Raw genomic sequence first — 11,615 nt, forward strand, 5'->3', positions numbered from 1 at the left:
GGAAAACTTGTGATCATGGCCATGAACTTGATAGTGTCCCTGCTATTTAAAGACTATTCTGATGATATTGGTAGTTATATTAATGAATGAAATTTTGGGGGGATGCTGTATAATGAAATTTGTCATTTGGAATATCTACATAACTCAGTGAACCAACATTTTCCAAATGATAATGCACAGTGATAAAACAAAAAACAAGCACAGCTCAAAGAATCTATTCAAAGTGCAAATGGATATTAGTATAACAGACTACAAATGGGTTATTGATAGGATTTCAGATTTTACCTTGCACCATCAGTTTTGGTGTACTACCAAAGAAAAATGTCAACAATTATTTTCTACCATTCCTACTGCTCAACATTCCATTAGATTTCCCAGTAAATATAAAAATAATAATTTTTAAAAGGACATATGGGGAGACCTGGATGGCTCAGTCCATTAAATGTCCAACTCTTAGTTTTGGCTGAGGTCATAATCTCACAGTTCCTGGGCTTGAGCCCCACATTGGGCTCCATGCTTGGGATCCTCTCTCTCTCTCTTTCTCTCTGCTCTCTCCCTCTACTCACACTCTCTCTCTCTCAAAAGTAAATTTAAAAAAAAGGGGGACATATGAGGGGCACCTGGATGGCTCAGTCATTTAAGCATCCACCTTCAGCTCAGGTCACATCTCATGGTTTGTGGGTTTGAGGCCCAGGTTGGGCTCTGTGCTGACAGCTCAGAGGTTGGAGACTGATTTGGATTCTGTGTCTCCCTCTCTCTCTGCCCCCATCCCTTGCTTGTACTCTCTCTTTTACAAAAATAAATAAACATCAAAAAATTATTTAAAAAGGACAAATCATTTTTACAAAAAGACATAATTGTCATCAGTTGTAGATGATATAATTATCTACATTAGAAAATTCAAGAAAATATCAGAGAAACTGCAGAAACTAATAGAGTTTTACAACAGGATCAATATACAAAAATTAGGGATGCCTGGGTGGCTCAGTCGGTTGAGTGTCCGACTTCAGCTCAGGTCATGATCTCACGCTCCATGAGTTCAAGCTCCGCGTTGGGCTCTGTGCTGACAGCTCAGAGCCTGAAGCCCACTTCAGATTCTGTGTCTCCACCTCTCTCTGCCCCTCCCCTGCTCATGCTCTGTCTCTCTCCATCTCAAAAATAAAATTAAAAAAAATTTTTTTAATATATACAAAAATTAACTACATCCCTATCTACAGTTACACTCAAATAGAAAATATAATCTCATTCACAAATATCTCATTCACAATAAAAAGGTCTCATTCACAAAGATCTCATTCACAATAAAAAACTATAAGGTACCCAGGCATAACACTAACATATCTTGCATGCCATTAATCAAGGACTTAAAAAGAATTAAAAGACATCTACCATCTTCATAAAGGGAATGTTATAAGCAGAAAAATTCTCCTCCAAAGTATCCATGACTTCAATAAAGTTATCATCAAAATCTAAACATTTTATAAGATTTAAACTGATTTGCAAACTCACATCAAAGAAAATGTCTAAAAATTCAAGGTACAATTTATAGTGACAGCAAAGAATGAAAGGTATTTAATAAGAGATATAACAACAAATCTATATGAGTATCATGAAGGAAATTTTTAAACTTTAAAAAATAAAGACAACTTAAATATATGAAGAAATGTGCTATTTGTAGGAAAAGGGAAACTCAGTATCACAAAGATGTCAATTGTTCTCCATATTAACATACAAATTCAATGAAAATCCTGGTAGAATATTTATTCTATGAGACCTGATAAACTGACTCTAGAGTATGCTTACAGTATAACAGCAAATTCTTACTAGCCTTTTCTGTGAATTGGGCACTTTTCTAAAAATTTCACACACAATTCTTTAATACCCATAATAACCATATCTACAAGGTAGATACTACTTCATCCCTATTTTACTTGTGAGAAAGCTAAGGCACAAAGAGATTAAAATCTTGAATTCAAGTTCAGAAAAACAGAACAATGATTCCTCTCCAGGTTGTCCCCACTGTACTTTTAAGCACTATACCATACCACCAAGATTACCAAAATAACTGTGTGGGAGAACAAGATGGGGTTTGGGTAGATATCTTTATCACTATAGACTGACACAGTTTGGTAATTATGCATAAATAAGTAAACAGACCAATGAAGCCAACTGAGGAACGTATAAACAGCCTACACATTTGATTTATGAGTGGGAGGACAATATATATCAATGAGAAATGAATGACACCAAACAAATATTATCAAAGCAAGTGAAACAAAATCCCTACTTCATTCCATAAATAATTCCAAGAGAATTAAATGTTAAAATAGAAGCAAAAACCTTAAAATGTTTAAAATAAAATTCATGAAAGTATTTATAGACTTGGGGTAGGAAATCATTTTAAATACACTGAGGGAAAAAAAAAAAACTAATAATGATAAGCTAGCCTACATTAAATTTAACTTCTGCACCACAAAAATATACCATTAAAACAAGTGAAAAGCTAGGATGAGGTGGGAGAAGATACTCATTATTCATAACCAAATAATTAGTATCTGAAATATATAATGAACTCTTACAAATCAATAACAACTAGACCAACAGCCCAAGAGAAAAATGATCAGAACCACAAGCAGGAATTTCATAGAGTAAGAAACACAAATGATGAAAAAACATAGGGAAGGATGATCAATCTAACTGCTAATCAGAGAAATCTAAGTATGACCAGTGGTGTGTGGAAGGAAACCAGTTTGAATCGTCATGCTAGAGATGACTGTACCCATCTCTCCCCAGCTCCATATTGTCACATTAAGTGAGGTCATGTTATTAACTTGCAACTCGCCATGATGGCAATATTTACACTAGGCAAATGGACAAGTGCTGCCATTTAGAACTTTTTTTTTCTATTGCCAGTTTACCAGCATACACAGACTTATTATTTTATACCTATGAGATTAACAGTATAAAATATAATAATACCAAATGTTATTAACAAGGATGTATAGTAATGGGAATCCTCATACCCTGCTAATAGGTTTGCAAAGTAATTTAACTATTTGAGAGAACAATTAGTATTTGTAAAGTTAAAGGGGTGTTTATCCTGACTCAGCAATTCCATTCCTGGGAAAACAGAGAAAGTCTTACATGTATGTACAAGGCGACATGTGCAAGTATGTTCACAGCAGTATTGATTGCCATGGCCGGAAAAATCGTAAATATCTTCAATATCCATCAAGAGGGGAATGCATAAATCAACCATGATATAGTTATACAATGACCTACTACATACCAGTGAAAATGAGTGACCTAGAAAATCATATATCAACTTAGATAAATCTCATGAATATATTAAGTGCAAAAAGCAAGTTGCAGTAGACTACATAAAGTATAATACCTTCCACATATAATTTTTAAACATGGAAGCAATATTATATGCTCTTTATGGTTATATATGTATATCTATACATGTACATGTATAGTGTGTTTATATACATATGTATATTTGCAAACTATATCAAATTGATAAAAATTTAAAATATGAAAATACCAAGGATATGGGGAAAAACTAATTCTCATACACTGTGAGAGTATGATTTGATATCACCCACTTAAAGATCAAATTGACAATATTTATTAAAAATGGAGAAGTGCCTACCTAACCTATCAATTTGGTTTTTAGGAGTATTAATCCAAAGAAAGCTCTTACAAGCATACACACACAAAAATGCTCAGTGATTTCCATTGTAACATTACATTGTGCAGAATTATTTTTACTAGATAATATAGTAAAAATATTAAAATATGGATTGAATAGAAACCAAATTAATGGTCGCATTTACCTTGGAGGAGTTACAGAACGATCTATAAACAGAAATGTAAGAGAAATATCTTAATTGATTTATTTCTTGAGAAAATATTTGAAGGAAATGTTACAATATGTTAACATTTGTTAAATTTGGATGGTAACTAAATGAGTGCTTTATAATCATTTTTTCTCCTTTTTAAGATAATATATAATCCCTTAGTTTCCTGAAGTTGTTTTATAGGAGAGGAAAACCCACTAAACTTGGAATCAAACACCCATATTATAATCCAAGCTCTTCCACTAGATAGCTGTGTGTTCATTGACATGACTCCTGAGTTTTAAACTGAAATGTAGTAACACCCTCACAGAGGATGGTTATATGCTACATCCTGAGCTACAGAGCCCTGGACACTGGCCAACTGTGCATATTAGTTTGCTAGGGCTAACACAGCAGGGTACAACTACCTATATGGCTTCAACAACAAATGCATTGTGTCACAGCTCCAGGGACTAGAAATCCAAGATCAAGGAGTCAACAGGATTGGTTCCTTCTAAGGACTATGAGGGAAAGATCTGGGCTAGATCTCTCTTCTTGGTTTGTGGATGGTTGTCTTGTCCCTACATATCTTCATAATGTCTTCCCTCTGTACACATCTGTTCCAATATGCCCTTTCTTATAAGCATACCAGTCATGCTGGATTAGGACCCACCCTAATAACCTCACTTCAATTGATTACACATGTAGAGACTCTATCTCCAAATAAGGTCACACTGTGAGGTACTGAGCATTAGGGCTTCATATGAATTTTAGTAAGACAAAATTCAACCCATAAAACCTACTATCTATAGTCAATACTAATGGTCATCAAAATAAGCTGGAGTAGCCATACTTATATCAGACAAACTAGATTTTAAAATAAAGATCATAACAAGACATGAAGATGGGCATTATGTCACAATTAAGGGGTGTATCCACCAAGATCTAACAATTATAAATATTTATGCCCCCAATCGGAGGAACCTAAATATATAAATCAACTAATCACAAAATAAAGAAACTCATTGATAATAATAGCATAGTAGTAAGGGACTTCAATACCCACTTACAACAATGGACAGATCATCCAAGCAGAAAATCAATAAGGAAACAATGGCTCTGAACGACATATGGACTGGATGGACTTAACAGATATATTCAGAACATTTCATCCTAAAGCAGCAGAATACACATTCTTCTCAAATATATATGGAACATTCTCTAGAATAGATCACCTACTGGGTCACAAATCAGACCTCAATAAGTACAAAAAGATCAAGATCATACCGTGCATATTTTCAGACCACAACACTATGAAAATCTAATGAACCACAATAAAAAATTTGGAAAGATCATGAATACATGGAGATTAAAGAACATCCTACTAAAGAATGAATGGTTTAACCAAAATTAAAAAGGAAATTAAAAATCACATGGAAGACAATGAAAATGAAAATGTGACAACTCAAAACCTCTGGGAAGTCCTAAGAGCAAAGTATATAGCAATCCAGGTTTTCCCAAAGAGGGAAGAAAGATCTCAAATACACAACCTGACCTTACACCTAAAAGAGCTGGAAAAAGAACAGCAAATGAAGCATAAAACCAGAAGAAGGGAAATAATAAAGATTAGAGCAGAAATCAATGCTATTGAAACCATAAAAACCCCTGGTAGAACAGATCAATGAAACCAGGAACTGGTTCTTTGAAAGAATTAACAAAAATTGATAAACCCCTAGCCAGACTGATCAAAAAGAAAAAGCAAAGGACCCAAATAAATAAAACCACAAATCAGAGAGGAGAGATCACAACCAACAGCACAGAAATACAAATAATAAGAGAATATTATAAACAATTATATGCCAACAAATTGGGCAATCTGGAAGAAATGGACAAATTCCTAGAAACATATAAACTACCAAAACTGAAACAGGAAGAAACAGAAAATTTGAACAGACCCATAACCAGTAAAGAAATGGAATCAGTAATCAAAAATCTCCCGACAAACAAGAGTCTAGGGCTGGATGGCTTTCCAGGGGAATTCTACCAAACAGCTAAAGAACAGTGAACACCTATTGTCTTGAAGCTGTTCCAGAAAATAGAAATGGAAGGAAAGCTTCCAAACTCATTCTACGAGGCCAGCATTACCTTGGTTCCAAAACCAGACCAAGACTCCACTAAAAAGGAGAACTACCAACCAATTTCCCTGATGAACATGGATGCAAAAATTCTCAACAAGATACTAGCCAACCAGATCAAACAATACATTCAAAAATATATATTCACCATGATCAAGTGGGATTTATTCCTGGGATGTGGGTCTTATTCAATATCCACCAATAAATCAATGTGATACATCACATAATAAAAGAAAGAGTAAGAACCACATCATCCTCTCAATGGATGCTGAAAAAGCATCTGACAAAATAGAGCATCTTTTCCTGATTAAAAAAAAAAAACCCTCAAAAAAGTAGAGCTAGAAGGACCATACCTCAAGATCATAAAGGCCATATACAAAAGACCCACTGCTAATATAATCCTCAATGGGGAAAAACTGAGAGCTTTCCCCCTAAGGTCAAGGATGTCCACTCTCACCACTGTTAGTCAACACAGTGTTGGAAGTCCTAGCTTCAGCAATCAGAAAACACAAAGAAATAAAAGGCACCCAAATCGACAAGGGGAACTGATCCATGATGTTGTAGGATATAAAATCAATGCACAGGAGTTGGTTACATTTCTATACATCAATAATGAAGCAGCACAAAGAGAAATCAAGGAATTTATTCCATTTACAATTGCACCAAAAACCATAAAATACCTAGAAATAACCCTAACTAAAGAGGTGAAAAAATCTATACACTGAAAACTATAGAAAGCTTATGAAAGAAACTGAAGAAGCACAAAAAAATGGAAAAATATTCCATGCTCATGGATTAGAAGAAACATTGTTAAAATGTCGATATCTCCCAAAGCAATCTACACATTCAAATGCAATCCCTATCAAAATAACACCAGTATTCTTCACAGAGCTAGAACAAACGATCCTAAAATTTTAATGGAACCAGAAAAGGCCCTAAATAGCCAAAGCAATCCTGAAAAAGGAAACCAAAGCTGGAGACATCACAGTCCCAGATCTCAAGATGTATTACAAAGATGTAATCATCAAGATAGTATGGTACTGGCACAAAAATAGACATGTAGGTCAATGAAACAGGACAGAGAACCCAGAAATAGACCCATGAACGTATGGTCAACTAATCTTTGACAAAGCAGGAAAGAATATCCACTGGAAAAAAGACCATCTCTTCACCAAATGGTGCTGGGAAAACTGGACAGCAACGTGCAGAAGAATGAACCTGAACCACTTTCTTACACCACACCAAAATGGATGAAAGACCTAAATGTATCTTATGTACATTTTAATAAGTATTAAATAAAGCCATCAAAATCCTAAAGGAGAAAACAGGCAAAAACCTCTTTTGACGTCAGCCACAGCAATGTCTCACTTGACATTTCTCCAGAGACAAGGAAACAAAAGCAAAAATTAGGGCCTCCTCAAGATAAAAAGCTTCTGCACAGTGAAGGAAACAATCAACAAAACTCAAAGGCCACTGACAAAATGGGAGAAGATATTTGCAAATGTTATATCAGATAAAGGGTTAGTATCCAAAATCTATAAAGAACTTATCAAACTCAGCATCCAAAAAACAATAATTCAGTGAAGAAATGGGTAAAAGACATGAATAGACACGTTTGCAAAGTAAACATCCAGATGGCTAACAGACACATGAAAAAATGCTCAATATCACTCATCATCAGAGAAATACAAATTAAAACCATAATGAGATACCCCCTCACACCTGTCAGAAGGCTAAAATTAACAACTCAGGAAATAACAGATGTTGGCAAGGATAAAGAGAAAGGGGAATCCTTTTGCACTACTAGTGGTAATGCAAACTAGTGCAACCCTCTGGAAAACAGTATGAAGGTTCCTCAAAAAATTAAAATAGAACTACCCTACAACCCAGAAATAGAAGTACTAGGTATTTATCCAAAGAATAAAAAAAATGCAGATTCAAAGGGGCACATGCACCCCAATGTTTATAGCAGCACTATTGACAACAGCCAAAATATGGAAAGAACCCAAATGTCCATTGACTGATGAATGGATAAAGAAGATGTGGTATATATATTCAATGGAATATTACTCAGCAGTCAAAAAGAATGAAATCTTGCTGTTTGCAACAGCATGGATGGAACTAGCATGCATTAAGCAGAGCAAAATAAATTAGAGAAAGACAAATAATCATGATTTCACTCGTGGAATTTAAGAAACAAAACAGATGAACATAGGAGAAGGAAAGCAAAAATAACATAAAAAGAGAGGGAGACAAACCATAAGAGACTCTTAAATACAGAGAACAAACTGAGGATGCTGGCAGGGTGTTGGGTGGAGGAAAGGGCTAAAGGGGTGAGGGACATTAAGGAGGACACTGGTTGAGATGACCTCTAGATGTTATATATAAGGGATGAATTACTATATTCTATTCCTGAAAATAAATACATAAATAAATAAATAAATAATACTTAAAAAATAACAATAAATATAGACTTTGATTTTAAAAAAGAAAAGAAAACCCATTTTTTTATTGAGCGAAAGAAACAGAGATTGCTCTAAAATGCCTTATGCTAATAAACTCTTTAAATAATGCATCTTTTTCTATATATTCTTTTTTGAAGAAATAGATATTAGACCTTAAATGTTTTAAGAATGTAAAGCTCATCCCCAACTAAAAGTGACTTTAATTTATCGATATTAATTCATTGGTCAAATGTTACGAGGCAGGGCTGATGAGTGGTGGAATGAGATGTGTCATTTCAGCTCTTTCCTTTTGAGATGCACTAGGACACCGGTGTTGGTGAGCCCTGTGGCCAAAAAAAAAGCTGGACCTGCCAGCTTCTCACGTGTCACTCCACAACCAGTGTGCTGCTGAGGGGGGGTGGGGGAGGGGCATGGAGGATAATGCTAGCAATGCCAAGATCCTACCTTTGATTCCTATCAGAACTAATTAGTTTCACTCATCCCTACATATAGCCAGCCACTTTGCTATTGCCTGCTGACCCACAGAACAACTGAGGTCAATCAAAAACAGAGCACTGGCTGTTCCAAAGGCCTTGACTTCTATTCTGAATCCCAGAATTTATAACTCAAGAGCAGGAAAGAGGCAATGGGAGGCTAACTTTATCCTCGTTCAAATGACACTTCTCATGTTATTTCAGACCTCCATGACCAGGTGATTAACATCGTGCAAAAAAAAAAAAAAAATCTTCACAGAATGGAACAGTCTATGCAAACGAATAATTGGGAACAGCAAATTGGGATAAAATGGCTTCAAGAGGCCATAGCCTGGGGTTAACAACACTCTTCTCATGTAATCACTTTTCTACCTAATTAAAAATATCATATTAAAATAATATTGCATATAAGTTTAAACTGAATAATCATTACCTACAAATATTTTATTCCCATTATCAACCATTTAACTTTTTTCCTCTGTAAAAGATTGTACATTCTACAGAATAAGCTATTATAAACTTTACAAAAAGAAAAAAGTCTTATGTCTCTCTCTTGCTTCTTGTTTGTTTGGGTCAAATCTTGGTTGTAAATAAAGATAAAGGCCTTTACATTCAGACACAGAAGATAGTAATAACATTCCAAGTTTCTCATGAAAGCATTTCAAATTTCCAAATTTTTCCTCTTTAAAGTGGGAAATTCTTAGCTTCTTCCTGTTTCTGGTACTCTAAGCTTTAGAATTGATATGGATTATAAAGCAGAGAAATCAGCTGGGGACAAAATGCATTGAATTCTTCAATACACAGATATAATTGGGGGGACACTATTTGCATTTTCCCCCCTTGTTAATATCTTCAGAATGATGACCACAGAACAAATGTCTGAGAGTACTCTTTTGATTGTGAGTACTTAGAATCCCGCTCCAATCCAACAAAAATCCCCAACACGGATTTTTGACCTCTCATCATTTCAAAGTCTACTTTAGGCACAACTGGATTTAGGTGCTCAAACTTCAGGCATCAGTTCCTTTTCATTTCTCAGGTCTATTTTCCTAAGATAGGCTCTCCTCAATGACACAAAGATCCAATAGGAACTCTCAAATCACATCCTACCGATTTAGCAACACCAGAAACAAAAGATAAAACTCTTCCAAAATTTCCAGCAGGCATCCCAAGTTTCATTACTGCATGCCTCACCCTGGAGCAACCAGTGTATCCAAGCAGATGCTGGGCTGTCATGTATATTCCTGGTCCATGCACCCACCTCCTGAACCTAGGAGCTGGATCAAACTCCACCCCAACCAAGTGGATAGAAATGGGTCAGGACTGGTGTCCCCAAAGGAAACCTGGAGTGCTGTCATCAGAAGGGCAAATGGCAGACAAAACCAATAGATAACAAATTAAGACTTCAACAGTGGGTATTTCAGGAAAAAAAATACTATCAGTCACCAAGGTAGTGGAGTCAGAATGCATGGCAAGCTCAGTCTAAACTCATCATCACAACTGGAAAAAGAAATAATTAAAAATCCATTTTCTACTGCTGGAGGGTCAACACTGCGCTGTCACATGGACACATAATTATGGTAAGTCATAGCTATCATTTGAAAGCTGCTCAGAAGGTATGAGAAAACAGCAAACATAGAGCGGCACTGAAAGGCTGTTTAAACGCATCCTCCGCGACTGATTAAATCACACCTAAGCCTTCAATTTTTGAAGACCCACAGAAACGAGGTGCTATCATCATCATTCCATTATAATTAAATTATTAAGAAAAATGATATACGTTGCCTCTCTAGCCCTCTCTCTGCAAGGATATGCCTCCATCTGTATATGTCACTAATTAATTTTTTGTAACAATTAGTTTCAATGCTCCTATGAGGGATGCTAATCTCTCACCAGGGTAAAATGAGGCACTCAGATAAAAGTCATACTTCTGGGAGGCATGAATTTCCATCCCTGATAATGACTTTTGGATCAAAAATGTTCTCTCGCCCCAAGGACTATTCACATGGAGTTCAAAAGGCTATGAAAGAGATGACCTCACTAGGTGGGCTCTTTCAGCTACCAATTAGGACAACTCTCTTATTTGAAATTTGGCCCCTTGGATCATCTGTTTAGTGGTAGAGTCAGCCACAAGAATCAGGCTTTTTTTTTGCTCCTGTTGTAATGCTCTATCATAATTAATGACAGTGTCATACTCTACTTAATGCAAATTAATTCTATGTTTGTCCAAATAACGCAATACAATTTGTTTAAGTTTCCTGTGCAGCCAGATTTTTGAATGCATTATCTGAAAGATGGAAAAGACATTCCTCCACAAGGGTTTGGGTTTTTTTGGGTTTTTTTTTTTTTTTTAAATCAGAAATTAAATAAATAAAGGGCTCACCATATGTGCAGACTGGGACATTGCTTGCAGCGTTTAGCAGGGTCAGATTATCAAGTTTCATTATTTGATACATTTTTCAGGCTTGCAACAGAGTCGCAAAGAATTGATGGGAGCAGCAAATTCATTTTAAAATGGGTTTATCGCTTCATCAGGTATTCATTTAAGCAGAATCCACAGCATAACTGGATCTCTTTGGCCCTATGTGACATGTTTTTCCAAATGGAATGATAATAAGTATAGAGATATAATATGTAGTTAAAGACTTCCCATCTCCATGAGGCACCCAGATATTCAAAGAAAGAAATTACTTTCATTCT

This window comes from Felis catus, chromosome C1 (genome assembly GCF_018350175.1).
Source record: "Felis catus isolate Fca126 chromosome C1, F.catus_Fca126_mat1.0, whole genome shotgun sequence".
Lineage (NCBI taxonomy): Eukaryota > Metazoa > Chordata > Mammalia > Carnivora > Felidae > Felis > Felis catus.